We start from the raw sequence: 26203 nt of genomic DNA on the forward strand, positions 1-26203 counted from the left end.
CACAGAATTGTAGAGTTGGAAGGGACCTCAAGTTACCTAGCCCAACCCCATGAAATGCAAGAACCTCAACTGAAGCATCCATGGCTGATGGCCATCCAAACTCTGCTTAAAAACCTCTAGGAGAGGAGAGTCCACCAGCTCTCATGGACATAGGTGCCAAGTTTTAGAAGACATCTGAAGGCAGCCCTGTTTAGGGAGGCTTTTAATGTTTAATCCATTATTGTATTGTATTTTTCTGTTGGAAGCTGCCCAGAGTGGCTGGGGAAACCCAGCCAGATGGGCGGGGTATACCGGTAAATAAATTATTATTATTATTATTATTATTATTATTATTATTATTATTATTATTATTATTCCCTTACCACAAAGAGAAAGAATAATTTCATCACTATTTTTCAAACATGATGTCTAGGCTAATTTCATTTTTACTGCTTTTCCAACGAGCTATCAGATCCACTGCAAGACAATGGCACTGGTGAAATGCAGTTAGCAATGCAGCCATCACATTTCAATTTCAATCCTATTTCTGTGGGCCTCCAATTATAATGCATTCTGTCACCCAATAAAGTCTCCTCTCCCTAAGCCATGCTATGGGCTATCAGTCTAAAACAAAGACCAATTTCAATTTGTAGGATAATAGCATGGGGGGAAAGAGAGGAGCCTCAGAGAAAAGGAACAATTGGCTGTTGGGTTGGTGCTGCCAGTTCAAGAATCCAGGCATTAAGTTTGCATGGCACATGACCAACTGTAATACTATCATTTTCAGGGCTGGTTATTGAATCGCTGCCTCTCAGTGAACTGCATCGTTCACCCTCTTTGCTCAATGCACAGTGCTGGCGCTGAATGCCAGCCTTGCAGAATAAAGCTGGCGAATAACTTAAGGCCCCAACTGCCAACTTCTCTTCTCCTCAACTAGTTTTTCTATTCAGTTAATAAACAGAACCTTCACACACACACTTCCAGGTCTCTCCCCCCTCCCCGAAATACACTGTGCATCCCTTGTATAAGCACGGAGGTTTATGCCTAAGTGAAACAGATCCAATTAATGTTGCCAGCCAACCAAGGGGGAAAGATTAGCCTGGGCTGTGGGACAGTAATTAGAATTCTTTCAGGAAAAGTCAGTAGCACAATTGTCCCTTGGTGTATCTGCTGGGGACTCTAAGACAGATGCTAAGCAGCAATGTGAGGCAGCAGTAAGTCTGTGCATGGCACCTAACCAGACCCCAAAATGATTCAGGGGCCAGTCCTAAAGTTTAATTTGGATTTTAAACCCCAATTAAATCTGCAGTCAAGAGGGGAGCAAGGGAAGAAGGAGAGTTGCTGTGTTCCTCCCTTTGGCCACCTAATGTTTAGAAACCCTAATGAAACATGCAGCCGGGAGGGGTAGAGGAGGAAGAGACAAAGTGCTGTGTGCTCTTGAGTGTGCCCTTTGATATCTCTCAGGTCCCAGAATTTTTGAAACTAAAGTCTGATGCCATCTCCAGTTTCTCCAAGTAGTTGGTTTGTTTGGCAGCTCCTTGAGAGAAAGGGACTGTCTGTGCTGCCCACCTGGTAGAAGATGAGGAGTCACAAGCGGGTGGGGAGCTGAAGGAGAAGAGAATTCCTCCTCTGCAAATATCATTTGACATCAGTGTAAGGGAACCATCAAATTATTGTATGGTGATGCGCATTCCACATTTAGAGGTCCCCCTTCACTAAACTACAGTTCCCAGGATTTCATGGGGAGAGGGAAAGATTTTTAGATCAGTTTCAGTCTGTAATATGAATATGCCCAGATAAAGTTTATCTGAACTGGAATCAGCTTTGTTACTTAGCAATCACTGGTTGAGTTTAGGACTTGTTCCCTTAGATATATATACAGTGGTACCTTGGTTGTCGAACTTAATCCATTCCAGGAGTCTGTTTGACTCCCAGAACTGTTCAAAAACCAAGGCATGGCTTCTGATTGGCTGCAGGAGCTTCCTTCGCCCAGTTGGAAGCCGCATTGGATGTTCAGCTGCCAAAAAACATTTGCAAACCGGAACACTTACTTCTGGGTTTGTGGCATTCGGGAGCCGAATTGTTCGGGAACCAAGCCGTTCGGCAACCAAGGGTACCACTGTACTTGAAGGGTTTAGTGGAATGTATTGCCCAATGCAATCAGATATGCCCAATATTATAGACATCCCAGACACAGCTCAAGGAGCCATTTTCTGATTCATGTCACACATTGAAGCAGAATCTTTTTCATATGTTTGCATCAATGGGGAACTTGTTAGACTCCGCCATTTGGAGAGCCACAGGTTTCCCCACCCAAGCTTTAGAGGCTCTATCAAAATTAGACCTTCCCAGTTCCCCCCAGAACCTATGCTGTGATTTTGTTATTCCCACCAAATGGCTTAATGTACATCATAGTACATTAAACAAATATTGCAGGGTGTTGTTGCTGTTTTTTAATAGCAACAGTTGGTTTGGGTAGCATGTGAAAGTGGACTGGTATGCTTGGTCCTTTTTTTTGGTCTCTATCACACAGAGTTCTTTCTCCTGGAGTACAGTTCCATTGTTTAGCTCCGCATGATAATATGACAGGCCAGAGCATCTCACTAGGAAGAGTTGCTAATGTATGCGTCCATCATCAGTACTGTCATTAATTCATTCCTGAGCAAAACCGAAGGAGAAATGTGTGTGACATCAAAATTCCATTTACAGGATGGAATGTTAAGAATATTTCATTGTGATTATCTGATACTTAAGCATTTTGTAAAAAGCTGAGTACAAGGCTCAAGCATTCATTATAAGGAAGAGCCCGGCACTTGCATTTTTATACACAGACAGGCCACCATTCCATTCCTATGATTGCATGTTGTATGTACAGTGTTGAAGTGCTGCAAATGCCAAAATGAAATATTAGCTCAAAGAACTTCTGTGCATTTGGAATGAGAGCAACAAACAAACAAAACCAATATATCTCTAGAGCTCAGAAGGATTCCAGGCGCAGTTCAACCAAGATTAAAGAAAGACAAATGACAAATTTCTGCAGAACATTGGGTCAGCATTTTAAATGGGCAGTGCTTTTTGCTTCTGCTTTTTACAAAATCATTCCTCTCTTTACTTTTGGCCCACCTTATGAAATGTTCATGCATGTTCTTCCAAGTGCAGGTGTATGTACTGCTGCTTAAGAAGAAGAGTTTGGATTTGATATCCCGCTTTATCACTACCCGAAGGAGTCTCAAAGCGGCTAACAGTCTCCTTTCCCTTCTTCCCCCACAACAAACAATCTGTGAGTGAGGTGAGTGGGGCTGAGAGACTTCAGAGAAGTGTGACTAGCCCAAGGTCACCCAGCAGCTGCATGTGGAGGAGCGGAGACGCGAACCCGGTTCCCCAGATTAGGAGTCTACCGCTGTTAACCACTACACCACACTGGCTTTCTGCTTAACATGACATAAAGACATAAGTGTGTTGCCCAACAGCAAGTAACACCAGCATTACTTGTCAAGCACATACCAGGTGCCTTGAGACAGCCAGGTCATGCATCCATAGCTGTGGGTAGAGAAGGAAGGAGCACATAGAGGAAAAGCCATGGTGATCTGTAGCAGCACAACTGGATGCCTCTATATGCCCCAGCTGCAAGAAAGCAATTTACAGTGGTACCCCCACTTACGAATTTAATGCGTTCCGAACGCACATTCGTAAGTCGGAAAAAAATTGTAAGTCGAATCCCATAGGAATGCACTGGGAGAAAAAAGTCGTAAGTCGAAGCAACCCTATCTAAAAATTCGTAAGTAGAAAAAAATCCTATCTAAACCGCATCCAAGATGGCGGACGGAGCTCCATTCATAAGTAGAGTTATTCATAAGTAGAGGTACCCCTGTATTAAATAATTAAATTTATATATCACCCTTCATCCGAAGAGCTCAGGGGACTTCACAAGATAAAAATACATGATAAAAGCACAAGTAAGCAGTCAGAACAAAAACAAAACAAAAACCCCATCTCCCACAAAACACATTTAAAAGGGCATAGAATATTAATTAGCCAAAGGCCTGGTTGAAGAACAACGTTTTCGCCTGGCACCCAAAGATGTATAATGAAGGCACCAGATAAACCTCCCTGGGGAGAGCATTCCCCAAAAGGAGAACCGCTGCAGAAAAGGCCTGTGCCAACCTCCGGACCTTTCATTAAGGAGGCACACAAAGAAGGGCATCAAATGATGATTGCAGAGTCTGGATTGGTTCATATGGGAAGAGGCGGTCCTTGAGGTATTGCAGCCCTGAGCTGTTTAAGGCTTTATAGGTCAGAACCAGCACTTTGAATTGGGCCTGGGAATTAACTGACAGTCAGTGCAGTTGGGCCAGGATCTCTCCTGTATCTGGTTCTACAGCCACAGCAGGCGCTGTGACTCTCCAACAGTTTGACTTGACTTCACCCCCGATGGCGCACTCTTCCATTGCCTCCTGAGGCAGACAGATGCAAACAGCAATATACTAAGTGCTGCTCTAGCCGATGGAACCACTTGTGGAAGTAAACTTTGCCACAAGTCTGGTGGCAGCAGTGGCTACAGCTCTGGCAAATATGGAACAAGGGCTCGCATCCGAAAAGTAGAAAGTTGGCATATCCTAATGGAATATGAGGGCCAAGAAAGAAATCATACACTTTTCAATATAGTGTATACACTCGCCAGCCCGTAAGATACCAAAGAAGAACCTTGAAAATGTGACCAAACCAGTGCCTTCTTTCTAAAAAAAAAAATGTTTAGGGGTACTCTCATTTTGACTCAAGAAAACCACCATTTTATGGTTCAAATCGGGGGAAATAAATACAGTGAATGGACAAAAGTACAAAGATTCACAAAATGTTTCCCTCCAGAAAAAAGCACTGGCCAAAACAGAGCCACGGACTTCACATCTAAACCAAAGAGAACCATTTCACAATGAGGTTGTTGGTCTTTCACCAAGTCCAATAAGTGGCACTTTTGTAAGAAAAAATAAGCCTCACATGGATTTAGCACAGCCCTGCTTTAAACTAAAAATAAAAACAAAAATTCAAACTATAAGGGGAAGAGTGAGATAAAAGGATAGATGATCAAGATGTCAGAAAGTTATATCAGCTTAAGGGAATACATTAATTTTCAAGAGATACGGGGAATTGGGAAGATGGGCTGAGCTTACCTTTGGATATATGTTATCGCTAACAAGGTTGGAAAAGAAATTCTCATAGGGAGAGTTGCAGGAGGCTTTTGTCAATTTGAATTCTGTGGGAAATAATGCAACTCTATCAAGAGATTTCGCAATCCATTTCTTTCTTTTCTGATGAAAAAGGGAAAGACCAATAGTTTTCCGAGTTCTCAGCTCTTCTCCCCCTGCCCCTTCATTTCAACATATATTTATTTAAACCTGAACAGGGAGCTGTTCAGAGGTATTTTCAGTGCAGTAGGACATGTGTGAACTTTTAGGCCTGCAAAGAAAAATAAGGGTTGTGTTTTGTGTTTGTACAACTGTGCCAAATACACATTCTATACATTTTGTGCTGGTGTCTGGAAACAGATGAGTGCTGTGAAATCCTGCAGTAAAATCCTGGACACAGTTGTATTAGACAGGCAAAGCACCAAAACAGGGTATTATTATTTGTGTTTTTTTTTAAAAAAAAAACACAACATTTTTTGCTCATACAAAATTATGGGCAGCTTTCTAATGAGAATGAACAGATTCAGAATATCACTCGGGGAACGCAATTATTAAAATAATAATAATAATAATAATAATAAGTAACTCTGAAGCAGCCATTTTAGAAACTCATAAGTCTTTGGTGCTCTCTCTGTTTCTTGTCTCAGTAACCTAGTGAAAATATTTCAGGCAAATCCCCCATTCCTAATATCTCCAAAAGAAGGTTTGAGCAAAAAGTTATGGATATGTTTGGATAGACAGGCAGCAGATAAATATTCAAACTTCTTGATGATTATTGGAATGGAACCTCTGAAGATTCCTAAGGTTGCACAAATAGTGTCATGGTCCACTAAATAGATCTAGAATCATATGGAAGTATGTACTGCATAAGTTATAAAGGACTTGATCCAAAGGTTGTGCTAGCTAATTCAGACTTCTGGTGAAATAATGAAGTATTGGGTCAGGTACTAACAGTAAGCATGGATACACATGAGGTATTTCTCATCTCTGCCTCATGGACCACAAAGATTGACTCCTCTCTATCTAAGCTCCTATCAAGACTTCACATTAAACTCTTGCTCTTTCTAACCTTCAGTGGAATTTTGGATTGCATACATTTCTGACAGTCTGAATGTATGAAGTTGGATTGCTAATCCCCGGTGGCTACCAGTTATGAGCAATAACCCCAAATCCTGCGGCTGAACCAGCATTCGTAATCTGAATTTTGTGCCTTGGTGGTGACTGCCAAATTGAAGGTTTATTAAAACAAAAAACCAGCTCCACCAAAACATTTCAGTACAATTCAGAGGAACTTTTGGATGCCTATATTCCTTTGAAATAATCAGGGTTTAAACATCTTGCTAGGCTTTTATCACCTGTTCATTTCGATGAGACTGTGCTCTATCTGAATATTTTAAAAAGTTTACTTCAAAGCTCTCCATTGTGGGGCTAATGTTTATCACTTTCTGTATCCTAGAGCACCTTGGGTGTTAAGCACCATCACAATATCTTTCCATCTCTAACATTCCCCAGTCCGGTGGATCAGATCATTTATCACAATGATTTGGAGTATGCAGCAATTCTGTGTAGAAACTCAAATCCTAAGAAATACAGTCAGCTTTGCATAGTGGATGGATGACAACGATGACTACTTTTTGCATGTTTACAAGGAACACAACTCTACCTTTATGAAGAGACATTTCCCTCTCTGCTTTAATCTTCTTTCATCTGATCTTCTTGCAGAGGAAGGAACTGCAATTGCCCACTTTGTACAACTTCAAAGCCCCTTTCCCCCCTGAGCCTCTACTATGGCAAGATACATAGGTTATTATTATTCTTTTTTTTAAAAAAAGACATATATTAATGAGGGAGAGACAGCGACAGAGGAGAAACCACACAGAAAACAGATCGAGACATTATCAAATCATGAGATTAGGTAACAGCAGGAGTGTAACTACGCCAGACTTGGTTCCAATTTTTCTATTATCCTAAGATCAGTAGTAAGGGATTTCAGTAAATTTGCACGTCACAAGCTGTTCAGGCTAATGTTAAAATATTTCAAGTGTCCTCAGGTTTCATTAATCTGAAGATGGTGGTTGATCAGTTAACACATTCTTTATGATTGCACCCAGAGAGCCCGATGCAACTATAGTGACATAGTGGACATATTAATCAGTGTTAGCATTAATAATATGTGCACAAGCAATCAGATTTCAAATCCACATGGCACTATTGAAATAGGAGCATTTCCCCAAAAGCAAAATATTATGGTTTATCACTGGGGAAATGCAATTTCTTTCAAATAGAAGGGCTGCCTTCAAAGAAAGGTTTGGTAGTACGACATCTGCACTACTTTAAGAATTAGGATCCTTTGCAACATGTTAGTAGGTGCTATGCTTTCTGTACACTAAAAAACAACAACACCCAAGTGCCTGGAAAGACCGACCACAGCTTTGTATTTAATGAGTCAACAGCTGCAATAGCTGCAGGTTACCAGAAAAACCACTTCCGCATCCCACAGAGGTGGTGTTGTGAGCTTGCCCCGACCGAACTCTCACGATGGGGGCTGAGAGCTCAGCCCCCTCACAAGGTAGGAGTTCCCACCTCCATCAGACCCGGGCCGACCAATAGGGTTGGCCGGGAGGCGGGGCTTCACTTCTTTTAAACAAGCCGGAGGCGGGAACTCAGCCTCTTTGCCCCCAATCCCGTTAAAGGGGTTCCGGGGGCGGTAGCTTTGTCCTGAGCCTGCGGAGGTCAGGGCCTTATGGCACCCCCCAACGGTGGCCACAGGAGGTGTCCCAGTAGATGTACATCATTGGGCTCCTTTCTGGTGGTTAATTTCTCCCAGACTGTAACACACGGGTTACAGTCGGATATAGCCGGTTAGGTTCCAATGCCTAAGCCAATACCGCTCAACATCCGAAACCAATAAAGTTGTGGCCTTTTCACCCACTTAAAATCAATTCATTGTGTCTTGTGTCTTATTTCACGGGGAGGGAGGGACATTGCCACACAACAAGCCTACTGCCAGTGGTGGAAGGAAGCCTCTTCCTTTGTGACCAGCATGGAAACCAAACTAGTCCACTGGAGGGAAGGCGCTTTTTAAAGTTGCTGGCTGGCTGCAGGGAACAGGCACCTTGGAAACACAAACTACTAGCCCATTAGCAGACTAGAGGCTAGGCTAGTAACTTTCTTGGGCCTATCAAATGCTGACCTATCAAATGCTTTAAGTGGAGGGCACACAGTGATATAGGAGGAAATCCCCACGCACACTGTATCTACACTTTCTGGCCCTCAGCAGTTAACTTTTCTACCTTAGGTAGCTTTCTACCTTAGCACAGTTTATTAATTGACAGTATAAACTGTTAAAGACAGTTTCCTGTCTTATTTTCTTTTTCAGGGGAGGGCGGGGGGAAGTAAGAGAGAGAAGGCACAGGGGGACAAGCCACGAAGAGCTGAAAACATTCATATTCCATTTGAAACCCATGATTAAAAAGCTTAAAAATTCAAATCAACGTAAAAAACTGTTTTATTCTAATACTCTGGAAGGTTTCAGTGAACTCCATTATTTTCACTCACTATTTGCTTGAATAATTTAGGCAAGGAAGCTAAATTATACATAAAGTGTACAGTTAGAAGAAAAAGTTCATGCACAGCCCCAGGCTATAGGCATCCCCTAATGATGTCTGTAGTCAGTGGAAAAGAACTCGTTAGACTGAGAGTAATTTCTGAGGGTTTAAAATTTTCTCTCTTAAAGCAGTCATGTTCCTAAATACAAATTGTGCAAGTAATAATAATATTGCACCCCAAATTAAAAATTAAATAGAAAGGCAAACCTAAAAGGGCATTTCTTAATGGCATAGCCCTATATGGCCACTTACTTTTACGCTGAACTCACCTTAACTTGTATTGCTGGTATTTGAGAGAGATTGATTAAACAAAGGGATGTGCTTCTTCTGGTACAAATGTAGCCCTAGATTGCTACAGGAGTGCCAGAAGGATGCATAGAGTTAAAAACAGAGAGAGTGGCAGGGTGCTCAGAGTCATGCTGAAAGCCACTGCAAAAAGACTTGCTTTTATACTCGGTATGCAGTCAGGGTTTTTGAGCTAGTGGTCGTAGCTCTTACATTCTTGCATTTAAGCAGCAACCCATGCCATTGAACTTTTACCTCCCGATTCACTAAAGTGTGACGTGTACTTTAAAGGTGGGAAATGTGCCATTTCCAAAAATGAAGCTGAGATGAACACATTGCTGTGTTTTTCATCTGGCAACTCTTTCCTTCTTTTCCTTCCGTTTCTTGGGATTGAGCAACATGCAAGGAACAGTTCCTTAAACTAGCAAATTAACAAAATTCAGGATGGATTACCATAGATAAATAAATTACTTTTTTTAAAAAAAAAACTTAAAACAAGTGTGTGTGTGTGTGTGTGTGTGTGTGTGTGTGTGTGTGTGTTTAAGCCTCACAAACTTTTCTGGCTGCAGGTCATAGTATTCCCTGCAAGAGAATATTTTAAACACATTCCCACTATAGGTTAAAAAAAGGGAAAACCCATAAAATATATGCAATCTGACAAGTGCAAGAAGCAAGACTAGTTATTAGAACAAAACAACAACAGAATATGCAGCTTAATGGTAAAATCTGCATCGTTTAAAGAAAATATATAAAGAAATGATCAATGGGAAACTTGATTCAGATCAATCACTTACACCAGCCTTTTTTCTTGACACGCCCCCCCCCCCGGCTGATTTAAGGGACCAATTTCATTGACATTTCCCACTGAAGGTCTTGAAGTGCCTGTTTGGTTCCATTTCTCCTCTCGCTCCATAAGAATAAGGTCTTTTCTTCAGAAACGGCAGTGGAAGAAATCTCTTCCCAGGCAAACTGGGGCTTCCCTTTGCCTGAGGTAACTGCTTTGTGCCTCAAACAACAGTCTCTAAAAAGGAATCCTTGCCTCAGTAGTAAAATGTGGCACATAGGGAGCAAAGATAATACTTCCCAAGATGGTTAGAACACCATTTTGCCCACAAAGGCTACAGAAGCACCACCAGTGCACTAGCTGGAGAAACCAGGCCATGGCATTGTGGGAAAGGAAGGCACTGGTCCTCTGATTTTTTCACAGCAAACTGGTTAGCCATCAGGCCTGTATAAATTAGGACCCATGAAAGTGGATGCAGTCTACTGGCCACGTCTTCCAGGGCCGTCTGTGTTAAGCATAGTAATTTAATTCACTGAAAATGTAAATGCACATAAGCATTACTTAAGTGTTTAAATTTGACTGGTTGGTAACCGAATTCTAGAGACTTCTCTAGTAGTTCTCATCTGATTGGCTAACGTTGGTCACCATGGGAGGTTTCTAGTGAAGGAGAGACTCCATTTTATGTGAAGCAAAATGGCTGTGTTTTAGAATCCACTGTGAACACTGCTAAGTTGAATAGAGTGTTGGAGTGCTTCTTCTCTGCTGGAAAGAAGGAAAGAAAGCAAAGCTACAGGAGAAGGTTGAAAGTGGAAATCTCTCATAGAGCTGCAAGGCATGGCTTAATTGAGATACAGAAGGCTGAGTGCTGAGCTCTGGAAAGAGAGGGAAATACGGTTGTTTGGAAGTTAGAAGATGAGACTATAAGCCAATGCTTGGATAAGCATGTGACAGTTAATATTTTTTAATTCATGTATAGCTATACGTTTCTGCAATGTAAGTTTTTGAATGTTAAAGTTCTGGACATTGGTTTAATTTCTGAAGAAGGGTGTCAGTAGTATATGATTTAAGCTTCTTAGCTGTTATTTCACTATTACTTCCACTTTCAGGAACAACAAAAATGAGGGGTTTGTTGCAGGCTACAATACCGGTATGGAACTGATGGGGTTCTTTGGTCCACACAATGGGGTGAGCTCCCGTTGCTCTGTCCCAGCTCCTGCCAACCTAGCAGTTTGAAAACACACCAGTGCAAGTGGAAAAATAGGTACCGCTGCGGCAGGAAGGTAAATGGCGTTTCCGTGCACTCTGGTTTCCGTCATGGTGTCCCCTTGTGCCAGAAGCGGTGTAGTCATGCTGGCCACATGACCCAGAACGCTGTCAGTCGTCCACACACTCACATGTTTCATGGGTGAAAGGTGTGGAGATGTTTAGGGAGTGTCAGGAGTATGGGCAGGAGTCAGGCTCTGGGGCCTGTAGTGCTTTGCAGGGCTGGGGCCTGCCTCAGCTTGTGCTGGAGAAGCTAGGAGTGGCCACTCAGGTGAGGCCACTTGATAACTCACTGCACCTGGTGGCAAGAGCTGGGAGGGATAAAAGCTCAGCATTTCCCTTCAGCTCTTTGCCACAGCAACACGATTCCTGCCTTGTTGCTTCTGGCCTCCTGTTCCTTGATCCTTCGCCTTGCTCCTTGGACCTTCGCCTTGCCGACACCTTGCTCCTTGACTCCCAGACTTTCGCCTTGCCGACGCCTTGCTCCTCGACTCCCAGACCTTTGCCTCCGCCTTGCTCCTTGACCCTCGGGCCCTTGCCTCCGTGACACCCTGCTTCCCAACCTTCGGTTCCTTAACCCTGCGACTGCCTGCTGCTGGACCCTCAGCCCTGCACCACCCGGACCCTGTTCTTGCTTCCACACCACCATCTTGCCCCTGGTCCTGACGTCCTCAGGCGGGCCTGCTACCTCCCACCGACTAGACTGTGACACCCTCAGCCTGAAAAGCGAGATGAGTGCCACAACCCCATAGTCGCCTTTGACTGGACTTAACCGTCCTGGGGTCCTTTCCCTTTTTTACCTTTGGTCTATTGTGTTATACAGGGATGGCCTGCATCATAGAATGCAGGGTCAGTGAAAAGACTGTGGGATGGAAACCCATGAATGGAAAAATTACAAGCCAGGTGCATTACCTGATGATCAGGATTTTTTAAGCAGGTCAAGGAAAAGGAACGAGAGACTTAAAATCAAACTGCTCCTTCCTTGTTCTGTATTTGGTCTGAATAACTTTCTGCAATATCAGGAATTTTTACATCATCTCAGACTGGTAGTATTCTGTCACATTAGTTTTATATTACTGCCATGTTCAGCAGTTTAGTATTAATGTGATATAGAAGTGAAATTACACGCACACTTTCATATTGCTATATTGAAATCAAGTACTCGTATGACACTAATACGATGCAAACCTAATAAAACAGACAGTTGCAAGCAGAAAGACATTTTTATGTCGTGTTAAGCATCAGGATGCATAATACCTTTCTCTAGACCACTTTCAACTATTCTTTGGAGCAAAGATAAGGATATTTTGCTGTGTGTTTTCTATGTCCTGTGTCTCCCAACCGCAATCAACACCCGGAGCTTAAATGCATAGATGCCAACGTTGCAGTTAAATACTTTCTAGATATTCTCTGCATGTGCAAATATTTGGCCAAAGACGTTTCTTTTGACATTCAATGATATTTTGTATTTGATTTACAATTGGTAGCTGACAGCAATTGATAGGGGACTTGCAACGCTATTCAGTCACTGACGGTTGACGCCTGCTTATCCCTTATAGTTGACATGTAGTCTAGTCAGTATTGTCCTGAAAAAGGAAGCTAAACTTCAGTTCTTCCAGACTGGCCAAGCTCCATTTTATATTTTGATTAACCGACTAAGGAATGACATTTGCATTTTGATTGTTTCCAGCGATACACACTTCAGGAAGGGATAGCATATGGAAGAGTCCGTCTGGGTGGAAATAGTTTGGCTTTCTTAGTGGATCTAAGGGCCAACCAAACGAATCTGCCTAAAACGAACCTGCCTAAAAAGGAAGCAAGAATCTTAAGAGCTGGGAACGCCTGGCCATCAAACCAAACTGGCAGCTGGGAACCTGAGCAGCAGCTACGATGGGAAGGGAAGCTTGAGTTGTGGGACTCTCTTGGACAGTCTGGCTAATACGTTCTCAGGAGTGCTAGAAAAAATACTCATGCTGCCAAAGGGCTGAGATCTTCAGGAAAAGGTTTCCCAAGTTTTAAAATCAAGGCTCGAGCAGGCCTGGAAAAATATTTCACATTCCTAGGTGAAAGTTTGTTTTGTTTTGGCTTCATCTTTAAAATGTTAAGGTTTCAGGCCAGGGAAGGTATAGAATATATGTGAACCATCACAGGGGCCAACATGCTTTTTTTTATGTCCCCCGGAATATTCAAGAATGTGAGCAAAACCCTACTGGGGGTCCAAGAGTATGGCATCTCGACATATTAAGAAAAGATACAGGTTTTAGGATGCATAGGTATGGGGGATAAATTTGACTATACAGTGGTACCTCTACTTACGAATTTAATGCGTTCTGAACGCACATTCGTAAGTCGGAAAAAATGGTAAGTCGAATCCCATAGGAATGCATTGGGAGAAAAAATTCGTAAGTCGAAGCAACCCTATCTAAAAATTCGTAAGTAGAAAAACTCCTATCTAAACCGCATCCAAGATGGCGGACAGAGCTCCATTCATAAGTAGAAACATTCGTAAGTAGAGGCAACACTGTATACATATTTCAGTACAAAGCTATCAAATTTGTGGTTTTCAAAATATGTGAACTAAGTAATGTGAAAAGTTAAAGTATAGTTAAAAGTTATAGTATAGTTAAAGCTATGGTTTTCCCAGTAGTGATGTATGGAAGTGAGAGCTGGACCATAAAGAAGGCTGATCGCCGAAGAATTGATGCTTTTGAATTATGGTGCTGGAGGAGACTCTTGAGAGTCCCATGGACTGCAAGAAGATCAAACCTATCCATTCTTAAGGAAATCAGCCCTGAGTGCTCACTGGAAGGACAGATCGTGAAGCTGAGGCTCCAATTCTTTGGCCACCTCATGAGAAGAGAAGAATCCTTGGAAAAGACCCTGATGTTGGGAAAGATTGAGGGCACTAGGAGAAGGGGACGACAGAGGACGAGATGGTTGGACAGTGTTCTCGAAGCTACGAACATGAGTTTGACCAAGCTGCGGGAGGCAGTGCAAGACAGGAGTGCCTGGCGTGCTCTGGTCCATGGGGTCACGAAGAGTCGGACACGACTAAACGACTAAACAACAACAAGTAATGTGAAAATGCGGTTTTTTTAGTGAAAATAAGACAGTGCAGAAAATTGCTCTTTTAGGGAGGACACGATTTGTTTCCAATGATACCTCAAGGACCTCAAGGCCCATATGAACCGACCCAGACCCTGCAATCATCGTCTGAGGCCCATCTTCATGTGCCTGTTCTGCAAGAGGTCTGGAGTGTGACAACACAAGAACAGACCTTTTCTGCAGTGGCTTCCTGCTTCTGGGATACTCTTTCTGGTGAGGCTCCCGTGCATAGCTGCCAACTTTTCCCTTTTCTCGCGAGGAAGCCTATTCAGCATAAGGGAATTTCCCTTAAAAAAACTGAGAACTTGGCAGCTATGCCCGTGGCACTTTCCTTACATAGCTTTAGGCGCCAGGTGAAAGCATTTTCCCACAACCAGGCCTTTGGCTGATTATACAATTGGGGGCCTTTTAAACAGGGTGGGTGGGTAGGTATTGCTTTTTATTATTATGGTATGCAGCTTGGGACCCTTGTACCTACGGGACCGCCTCTCCTGGTATGCCCCGCGGAGGACCTTAAGGTCCACAAACAACAATATTCTGGAGGTCCTGAGCCATAAGGTGGCTAGATTGGCCTCTACTAGGGCCCAGGGCCTTATCAGTATTGGCCCCAACTTGGTGGAACGCTCTTTCACAGGATACCAGGGCCCTGCGGGATTTGTCATCTTTCCGCAGGGCCTGCAAGACAGAGCTGTTCCGCCTGGCCTTTGGGTCGGACTTAGTCTGACCCCTGTGTTTTCCTCCCTCATGGCTTGAATTTATGGACTACTTAAAATGAGGTTGCATTTTAAATTTTAATATTGTATTTTAATCTGTATTTTAATTAATTGCTTTTTATGTTTTATTGTAATTTTATTGGTGTTAGCCGCCCTGAGCCCCCAGTTTTGACTGGGGAGGGTGGGGTATAAATATAAATTTATTATTATTATTATTATTATTATTATTATTATTATTATTATTATTATTATACATGGCCTTTTAAATGTGTTTGTGGGAGTGGGTGCTATTGGGTTGTTGTTTCTTTGTCATATGTTTTGTGTTTTTCTTTTGTTCGCTGGTCTGTGATCTCAGATGAAGGGCAGTAATCAGTTCCCCCCCCAAAAAAATCTCGTTTTCCTACTCATACTGCCCCTCAGTGAGGCCAAACTTAGATTCACAAAATGTGTAGGGGTATGCGTACCCCTGAATACCCCCAGAAAAAACACATTCTTCCCTCCTGAGGTTTTCAGCAGTTGCTATGAAAGCAGTAAAATGTCCCAACCACAGAGTGGCGTTTCCCCCTCTTCACAAAAAAACCACTGAGAGGTAACTGGGAGGAGCCTAGCATCCACACAGCGCCACCTACAGGCGTAGATGACCCCTGCAATTCAGCCATTTGAGATTTAACGGCATTATTAAATGAATGCTATTACTTCAGCAGTCATCAGGAATTTGGCCCTTCTCTTCACCTGGCTTTGGGTAGCAGTTCCAGAGTTGGAACACAAACATAAGGATATCAGGAACGGCCAGCGCACAACATGCAGGTTGCAAGAATAACCCCGTCTGGAAATCTCTTTACTGTAGTCTGATTCGTTTACATGTTAGCTTAGCAGTTTACTTTATTGCACAATGCTGCAAGGCTTTACATGCTAAAAACAAGTGTATCCCAAGAGCTCTTTATATTTTCAGTTTGTGCATCAATTGTATGCACTGAGATTATAAGCTTTCTCCCCCCCCCTTAACTTTTTTAAGGCAAAAATTGTCACCGAAGGAATGATAAAACGCTGACTTTATATTTCATTCCCCCCCCATCTGTTATCTTAACAGAATACACCCCAAAACACCCTTTGTGCTGCCACAGTAATATAAGAGATCAGGAGAAGCTGCAGCATAAGAAATCAAAACCATAATAACGTCTTTGGGTTTTGCATTTTAAATACAGCATTCATCGCTGTACCGAGGCTTTAGATCCCTTCCCAGACATTACAGAGATTACCTTTGGTAATGCCTATTTCATTGTCCTTTGATATAGAATAATGTATGTCATAAATCATCTAAGTGAGTGTCATTACAGTGAAAAGAACCTACTTAGGATATGTAACAATTTGCTTTTCTAATTTGAAGGGGATTGGAGTGTTTTAATTACATTAGGACTTAAAGTGCTTGCTGAGAACATTAGAGTTCATTTTTTTTCATAAAAAATTCTATACATAGATGTTATTTCCTGTATTCTTTAAAGAATAGTGTGTGTATGTGTATAATATGTGTGTGTGTGTGTGTGTGTGTGTGTGTGTGTGTGTGTGTGTATATATATATATATATATATATATATATATATATATATATATATAATTTTTGATTTTTTTGGAGTGGCTTGCAGATTTTAAAATCTGCATCTTTTTAAATAACTGAAGGATATTTATTTATTTAGTTATTACAAAGAACCTTTAAAACAGTTTGTTTTGGGATTAGAATAAAATTTACAGTCAGTGAAACTTGTTTTGAAATTCTTTTTTTTAAAAAAACTGCCCTAGGGACAGGACAAAATAGATATGAGGGGAAGAAGCCTAGACAAGGGAGTGTTATTTAAAATTATCAGCGTGCTTCACATTTCTCAGATTGCTTTCATTTGGAATAGCACGGGTGCTTTTGTGCTTCTTCAGTGCAGAACAATTTAAAATTATCGGAGCACTTCACTTGGAAGGTGATCAGGGCTGCAATGTATACATTGTAGAGAGATTTAAAATTACGAGAGCTCATCAAATTGTTTAAAACATTGATTTTTAATATAAAATTGCCCCCCCCCCCGTTTTATTTTTTCATTGAGTAGGTAATTACAGACCAAGCACTGAAGTACTTCACTCTAAAGTACAGTGTGACTGCCTCTTGTTTTTTTCTCCCTTCACCCCCCCTTTCTTTTCTTTTCTTTTTTCTTCCCTGCTTGGATAGACACATTATTCTTTGTTCTTGTTCATAAATCCTTCTCTGACCAAGGAACCAGGAAGTTATTAGGGGTCAGTACAAGGTCAGGTTGAAAATTCAGCCTGCTCCAGCCTATCCTTAAACTCGGAGGATATTATTTTGCTGTCCTTAAAGCTAAACCCCAGCCAAAAGCCAAGCCTGCTTGGGTCTCACTTTTGATTTTATGAAGGATGTGCCCACCAGCATATTTTACATGCTGAGGTTACAAGTGACTTGCAGGAATTAAGTAGCTGCCATTAGTATGGATTTTGTTTCCCGTGCACAAGCTTTTTCCAGCACCATTTTATTTGTCGCCAGATGTAGCATCCATGTTTCCTGTTCCTGGCTAGGGGAGGGAAGGCAGAACACTTGATAATGAAGATATTTCCCAGTCTGCTCTCTGGAAATGAGTACCAAATCTCTGATTCAAATTGGCATGGTGGCCATCTCTTCCAGGGTTTCTTCCATATCTTTCAATCCCTTGTCCCCCCCCCCCCGAGGACCCATTGCAGTCATCAGCAGTCGTTAACAGCCATCAACAGGTTTACCACTCCTATCAGCCCATCACCCATTCCCACCCACCTCCACCACCCTCTGAATATACATAAGGGTCTGGCTCTTCTGTTTCAGTGTATCTGAAGAAGTGTGCATGCACACGAAAGCTCATACCAAAATAAAAACTTAGTTGGTCTTTAAGGTGCTACTGAAGGGATTATTTTACTTTTTTTCAGTCCCAATGTAAAGGATTTGACCCACCTGGTTCTGTGTGACGAGCATACCGTGCAAAGGATGCACAATCGCGTATCTTCTCGTGCCCTCTTTACAATACAGCAGTTGCACTGGGGTACATACAAATGGGGGGGTGTCAAATGTTGAAAGATGTGTGAAAAATGGTTCTTTCTCACTGTAGCTCTTTGTGCAAAAGATCCCAGATTTGATCACCGGTGTCTCCAGGCAGGGCTGTGAAAGCCTCCTGCCTGAAATTCTGGGAATCTGTTTCCGGTCAGCGATGACAGTATTGAGCTATAAGCCGGCTTCCTATGTTCATAGCATAAAAACATCTGAATCAATTCAGGTAGAGCAGGGGCCAGCAACCTTTTTCAGCCGTGGGCTGGTCCAGTATCCCTCAGACCATGTGGTGGGCCGGACTATATTTTGGAGGAAAAAATGAATGAATTCCTATGCCCCACAAATAACCCAGAGATGCATTTTAAATAAAAGGACACATTCCACTCATGTAAAAACACACTGATTCCCGGACCGTCTGGGGGCCGGATTGAGAAGGCGATTGGGCCGCATCCGGCCCCCGGGCCTTAGGTTGCTACCGCTGAAGTACAGGAACACTCTAGGAATTCTCGCTCCTATCTTACCCTATATACATTTGGCGAATCGGTGGAGGTGTTACCGTAGTTGTTTTATATTTTATACGTTACATTGTTTTACTGAGATGATGCAAGTCATCTGGGAAATTGTGGGGTGGGATATAAATGCATAAACAAATAAAATATTCCCACTCCTCTTAAATATATTTAAAGGCACCCAAATCACCCGATGGTTTGTGTAAATGCAAGTTCCTCAGAGTAAGCAAACAGTGTGTTAGGACCCCAAGAATCTGTTTTCCTTTTTAAACACATTTAAAATGCTTTTCCACATTTTTTTTGGGGGGGGGGAGAGTTGGAAGGGAATGCACTATGTGGCCTTAGCCGTGCTATTTTTCTAGAAAAAGAGGTGCCAGAACTCCCCATGAACACCTCCTTCGTTCTCTTAGAATGGCAATGGCGCGCACCTGAACAAATGCACTGAGCCTAAGCAATATCTGAAAATGCTGCTACTGCTGCAATTGCCTGTAGAAATCAAGGCACCTGCCAATAACCACAGAAAAGAAAGGGGGAAATTTATGGGTAGAAAACAAAATTGGAGGTTTCGCAACCACATCAGTAAGTGACTTAGTCAAGAGCTTGGTGCCAGAAGCCATGGGGCATGTGTGTGACACGAATAGACCCCAGAAGTGGACTTGGCAAAGGGGGGATATAGTTACTGACAGGAGCCAGGTTTTGCAATTAAAGGCAGGCTTAATTTTTTTTAAAAAAAATAATAAATTAATAAACGTAAATAAAGAAAAGCATTTGAAAAATATAGTATGCATTGCTGAACTAACTCACTTCCTCAAATTGTCCTCAAATTTTCTTCTGTGAAGTTTCACATTGAATATTTTCTAGATATTCTCTGAATAGTCAGGTTTTTCCTGAATATTCATCAATTATTTTATATCTGTGTTGACATCCAGTATTTGATTTCATTATATGATATTTGACTGTACTTGACAGTTCACACGAAATGATATTTCGTACTTGACAGTATTAGATAGTTGCCATGTAACTGAATTTAGAATTTGACAGCTGACAGCTTATCAGGTTTTATATTTGAAGCCTGCCAAAATAATCAAAAGATGCCAGCAAGCCTGAAGCAATGGAATGTTGACTTAAAATGTCACAAAAAGTGAATTTGAATTTTGAATTCAGAACATCACTTTCAGAATTTCCAAAGCTGCAAAAACTGGCCATTTTTTTATTATTCTGCTCTAATGCTATGAGCATGTAGGGGCAATGAGTTGTATATAGCACGGCAGAGTTTCACTTGCTAAGCGGAACTCCCCCCCTGCTCTCTGCTCCCCTGAATTTCTCTGTCCACCCTCACAATCTCCCCCAGAGATTTTGAAGGCACATAATAAAGGAAGGGTAAGTTCTAATGGTAGAACTTAGACCACAAACTTGACATGAGTCAACAGTGTGATGCAGCAGCTAAAATAGCCATTGCAATTCTGGACTGCATCAATAGGAGTATAGCATCTAGATCAGGCATCCCTAAACTGCGGCCCTCCAGATGTTTTGGCCTACAACTCCCATGATCCCTAGCTAACAGGACCAGTGGTCAGGGATGATGGGAATTGTAGTCCAAAACATCTGGAGGGCCGAAGTTTGGGGATGCCTGATCTAGATCAAGGGAAGTAATAGTACAACTGTATTCTGCTCTGGTCAGACCTCACCTGGATTACTGTGTCCAGTTCTGGGCACCACAGTTCAAGAAGGATACTGACAAGCTGGAACGTGTCCAGAAGAGGGCAACCAAAATGGTCAAAGGCCTGGAAATGATGCCTTATGAGGAACGGCTTAGGGAGCTGGGTATGTTTAGCCTGGAGAAGAGAAGGTTAAGGGGTGATATGATAGCCATGTTCAAATATATAAAAGGATGTCATATAGAGGAGGGAGAAAGGTTGTTTTCTGCTGCTCCAGAGAAGCGGACATGGAGCAATGGATTCAAGCTACAAGAAAGAAGATTCCACCTAAACATTAGGAAGAACTCCCTGACAGCAGTAAGAGCTGTTTGGCAGTGGAATTTGCTACCTAGGAGTGTGGTGGAGTCTCCTTCTTTGGAGGTCTTTAAGCAGAGGCTTGACAGCCATCTGTCAGGAATGCTTTGATGGCGTTTCCTGCTTGGCAGGGGGTTGGACTGGATGGCCTTTGTGGTATCTTCCAACTCTATGATTCTAATGGATGACACTTAAGGTGTGTGATCTACAGCATTGTCCCACACATGACAAAAGCACTACTGAGCTCAATGAAACTCCTTTCCCAGGCAAATGTGTGTAGGATCATCACCTAACGGTGCAATCTGAGACATGTCTATCCATAAGTAAATCTCACTGAGCTTACTCCCAAGAAAGTGTATATAAGATTGCAGCCTAATTAAATAGTGGTGGTGGGGAGCAGATCTAGTTGCAAGGCTAATGTTATATAAATGTGTCTGATGCCAAACCATTATTGTACCTGTGACTATAGAGAGAATCTCCTTCATTTTGTGCTTATCTTATGAAAACTATTTTAGGCAATTTATGCAAGCAGACAGAACATATGGAGAGAGGGTAAAAAAAGCATAATGTAGTAGCTGTAAAAAGAAAGGAATAAACGCATCTTCCTGAGAAAAGTACAGTTGATATTGAAGACTTTTCTGATCTCAGAAGCCCGTTAATAAAGTTTGCCTAAAATAAAAATGATTCGAAAAGGCTGGATGCAGCCACATACCCAATTTGGAAGAGATTGTATCAAAAGGAAAATGAACATATTACTGATTTTTTTTGTCAGCTTGCAGTAACACCTGCCGCACACACAAGGTCTTTAGCCTTTCATGCACATCATAACTTTGGTCTAAATTTAAAGGAACAGGGAAAGCAATAGCGCAAAGCTACCCAGATGTTGCGAGGTCTGTGCAATTGTAAATTTAAGAGTACCAGCTTTCCATCCAGATTTTAATGCACCAGTTACAATATGAAAATTCCAAGCCACATTGGCTTATTGAAATGTCTGGCCGTTTCAATATGAATTTTGGAACAGATGCACAGGGGTAGGCAATAAAGCTGTGATAATAAGGAACATTTCCACATCATCTCACAAAACTACTAATCTATAATGAGAACTAAAGCTATATTCAGTAGAAGAAGGTGGCTTTCATTATTTTTACTCAACTCAGTTGTTGCATTCAAATGCCTTTATTCCATTTCTTTAACTTTTGATAATATTAGATTTTTAGCACGGGGAATGAAAGTCACTAGGTACTGGCTGAACTGATGCTCAGTTCCAACACTATCGCAAATTTCCAGTGCCTCTTTTTTGGAGGACAGGAGTCTGTCTGGAATTCAATCATGGAAGCTGTTGTTGTTTTTTTTTTTTTAAAAAAAACAACCTCAAATGTTGCTGTTCAATCAGGCAGGGATTTACTGTATATTCCTGCGTATAAGACTACTTTTTAACCCAGGAAAATCTTCTTAAAAGTCGGGGGTCATCTTATATGCCGAGTCGTATTTCTTATATGGCAAGTATATCCCAAATTCTATATTTTAACTGGAAAAGTTGGGGGGTCGTCTTATACGCCCAGTTGTCTTATACGCCAGAATTAATTTAAATTACTGTACATAGAATGCAATGAGATCTTTGATATGGAGGAATGCATTGAAAGAACAAAGGCTTAGAAATATGTGCGTTTTTAATGGCAAATGAAACCCTGAAAGTTCACAAAACTTGAAAAGAAATTAAAAATGGGGAAGCAAATTTGGCAGCCATCCACAGGATACATTTAAGTGACTAATGCTGAACTATTTTTAAAGATTCCAGATCCTCTGAGAAGGCACCCTATTATTTACATACAGGCCTTATTAAGTGGCAAGGAATTGCTATGGTTTAATATCCAGATGATTAACACACACACACACACACACACACACACACACACACACACACACTCTTAATTTAAGAAACTTTCCCCCCCTTTTAATATGCCAAATGGACACAAAGTAAAGATAGAATTTGATTCTCACAAAAGCGGGAAATAGGGCAAAGAAAATGAAAGTGTTGTTTAAGTATTCATTTACAAATAAACTTTATCAAGTATATTATATACTTAAGTATGGTACTCTTTTACTGCATTATCTCCCACCTTCCCCTTTTTCTTATGGTCACTCTGCAACTTCAGTCACACCTGGTTGCTACTAGCAGTCTGAAACGCCTACCAAATTGGCTTTGAACTTGGCTGCAGCACTTCCACCTTCTGATCAAATTTCTCCTACTTTTTGCTAATTGCATAGCCTTTGATCAGATCCTCAACACACACCTGCTTCTATATTTAGGAGGCAACCAGCCTGCCTTGTTGCATAGTTGTTCTGCTGGGATTTTTTAATGTACTTCAACTGAGAAAATGAATGCTCAGCTGAGCAATTTGTGACTGCTAATGTTAAAAATTTGGCAATGGAAAATTTCTGTGGTCCCCCCCTTCCCTTGATGCCCTAATAAGCACATGCCTATTTTGCTTAGTGGTTAATCCAGGTCCAAGTGAAGGTCAAAACATGGGTGCAAAGCTGTGTTGAAGAATAGAAGAGAGACATAAGGCTTCAGAAATGGGGTTGGGAAGGTGAAATGTGAGTTTAGTACTGTAGTTGCATGGGCGGGAAGAAGAACCTTTTGAGGGTTAATGTGGGGGAATGGCATTGGCAAGCAGGGGCACCACCCCTACTTTTTAGAAACACATGTGCGAGTTATTTCAAGAAATAGATAGCAAAGCATTATGATGTGTTTATGTATGACATTAAGGCTTCCATTTCTGAAAGCTGTTGATTTAAAAAAAAGGATTTGAAATAAAATAAAATAAAATGTGCATCTCTCTGAGGCAATACAGTTTTTTAACGTTTCCATTAAAGCTGATTTAAACTCAAGCCAATTTAAGCATCATGTGTGAAAAGGACTTAAGTCATGCCTGTGAACATGACCTCACATTCCTGTGAGGATTTCTCAAGTATTTCTCAGCTCTATAAAATGTAATACAAACCCTTTGGTCAACCAGAATACATTTATGTTACAGAAATAAGCAGGAGAGTGCTTCTGCTTAAGTGCTAGGGAAAAATGCTACACACAGTTTCTCAAGCATGTCATACACATTTGCCACTTAGGAATACTGTTAGATTGCCTTTTCTTGGCTACCAATTACAGCTGATGAGGAGGGTGTTAACCATTTCATTTTGATTCAGAGTGAACTGTCAACTAAGCCTTTGTGACTTCTACTTGTGTGAGGTTGTGAAGGTTGTCATCTCTTGTATGGTAGCTCTTAACTTGGTTGGGTTGATTTGAGAATACTGCACAAGCCTGTATCAGGTATTAATTATTACATGGATACAACCCAGTACCTAGGTATCTTGGTTGTACTCTCAAGAACATTTACTGTGAAATAGCCACAGTTTGTTCATGAACTAAATATCCCATTCCCATGTTTTTCCGGTTCTGTTTTATTTTCAGAGCTCAGAAAATATGCCCGTTTAGCACAATGAAACAGTTGTACAACTTCTTCAGGTTGGATGACCCATTATGAAAGCTGTTCAGTAGGTTGTTTGTTTAGTTATGGTCTGTAGCAATTGCTGCAGCCATTTCCTTCTCCACGGTTTGCCTCTCTTCCCTAGGAATCATTTCTAGAACTTCAATCCTTCCCTTTCCCAATTGGATTGCTGTTACAATGGTCCCCTTGCCCCGTTCCAAACGCAGCCAGGTATGTAATCATGATCACGAATAGAGTGAGGGTGGAGGAAGAATTTACCTTTCCCCCACCACAAAGTGGTCCAAACGAAAGCCACCCCAGCATTTGAGGCTGGGAAAATGGGAACTGCCCATCTCATTACATAATGTTGCCCAGATTCCAGAAGCCTAGAAGCAGAGTTGCTATTAGAGCAGGCTTCCCCAAACTTCGGCCCTCCAGATGTTTTGGACTACAATTCCCATCTTCCCCGACCACTGGTCCTGTTAGCTAGGGATCATGGGAGTTGTAGGCCAAAACATCTGGAGGGCCGCAGTTTGGGGATGCCTGTATTAGAGCTTAAAGCAGATTGACTGCTGCACATGCACCGCACATTTAAAGCACATTTGAAGCATGTGACTTCTCCCCAAGATTTCTGGGGACTATACTTTGTTAAGTGGGAACCCTGGGAGGGATAGACTACAGTTCCTAGAAATCCTGAGGGGAAGTCACTTGCTTTAAATGTGCTTTAAATGTGTGGTGTGTACACAGTCACTACTCTAAGCTGCCCAAGTCTCGAAGCACTGACAGAAACAGAATTCAGGGCAAGGCTATGCAGACAGAACGGCCACCCAGCCATTCTGCTTAAGTTCTCTGTCACACAACAAACAGCAGGGGACCCTACCCTTTGGTCCAGAGATCATCAAAGGCAGGTATCGCCTGCCCTCATCTCTCCCCCCCCCCCTACTATCAGTAACATTAAGTGGCCTGCAAACTGGCATGCTGTGTTCACTATCTTCACCCCTACCCTTATAAAAATAAAGTAAAAACTCTCTCACTAATAGTATCTGTATCGAGCTTTTCTTTGTATTTTATTTCTTTTTTGGGGGGGATTTTCTTCACCAACTTGAAGAAAGGCAAGGCAAGATACAAACTGAGCAAACAAACAAGGAGTAAATCAAAGCCTTTCAAACCCCGACCCCCACATTCCAAAACTTCAGTTTCCACATTTAGTGCTCTTTAGCTTCTTGTGCCAGTAATGCAAAATCTAGTCATAAGCCCTGTTTTGTTGTGTGGTATTTTGAATGTATTCCACTCAGGCTCTGGTAAGTCTTGTTATACAATTGTGATGTAGAACACAACGGAACCTAGATCTGAGTCAGGAATGAATGCCTCAGCTAACTGGAATGAGACTATTTATGGGCACAGAATGGGCACGAAGGACTCTCCAGTTGCCCCGGCAAATCTCCCCAAAAGCATGTTTCCAGGTTAATAGCAATTTGAGATTCCACCCGGTGTTATTCCTCATTGGAAATACAGAAACTCAACTCTCCCATTGCTTATTACTGTATTGCCATCGCACGGTAGGATTTTTGTTGTATTCCCTCTAATTACCTAATGGAACGCTACCTCCTGCTCCACCTACATTTCTTTTGGCAACCTTCCATCTAAATACTGACCAGGCCCCAACTTGCTTGGCAAAGAAAATGAGAAAAGATCTGTGAGCTGTAAGGTGATTCTTCTTGCTTATAGCCAGTGCTGATATTCACCCGATCTCCACCCTGCTGCCTCTATGGGTGTGATTTACACAAAGCTGCTTTTTCTTCTTCTTCTTCTTGTTTTCTTTCTAAGTCAGGGGTGTAACACGCCTCCATCTCCTGTGCAAAAAGGTCACTAGAGATTTGGAGAATGCCACATAACTTGTTTTGCCTAATAGCATAATGAAAAGGTTAATGGAGCAGGCACGTGACGTTTGCACACCTGGACATCTCTGAAACAGGTAATATCTGATGTGGGAGAAATGTGTGCCTTGTTGGGGAAGGAAGAGGAATGCTAAAACATACTGTGAACTATACCATGGAAATGTATGGACTTTGAGCTTTGTCAGTGGGAATTAAAAGAAAGAGAAAAGAAATCACTGCTGATGAAAGGGTAGCTTAGCCACTTGTCTAACAGAATGTTGTTGTTTAGTTGTTTAGTCGTGTCCGACTCTTCGTGACCCCATGGAC

The sequence above is a fragment of the Zootoca vivipara genome, chromosome 3 (assembly GCF_963506605.1).
Source record: "Zootoca vivipara chromosome 3, rZooViv1.1, whole genome shotgun sequence".
NCBI classification, from domain to species: Eukaryota; Metazoa; Chordata; class Lepidosauria; order Squamata; family Lacertidae; genus Zootoca; species Zootoca vivipara.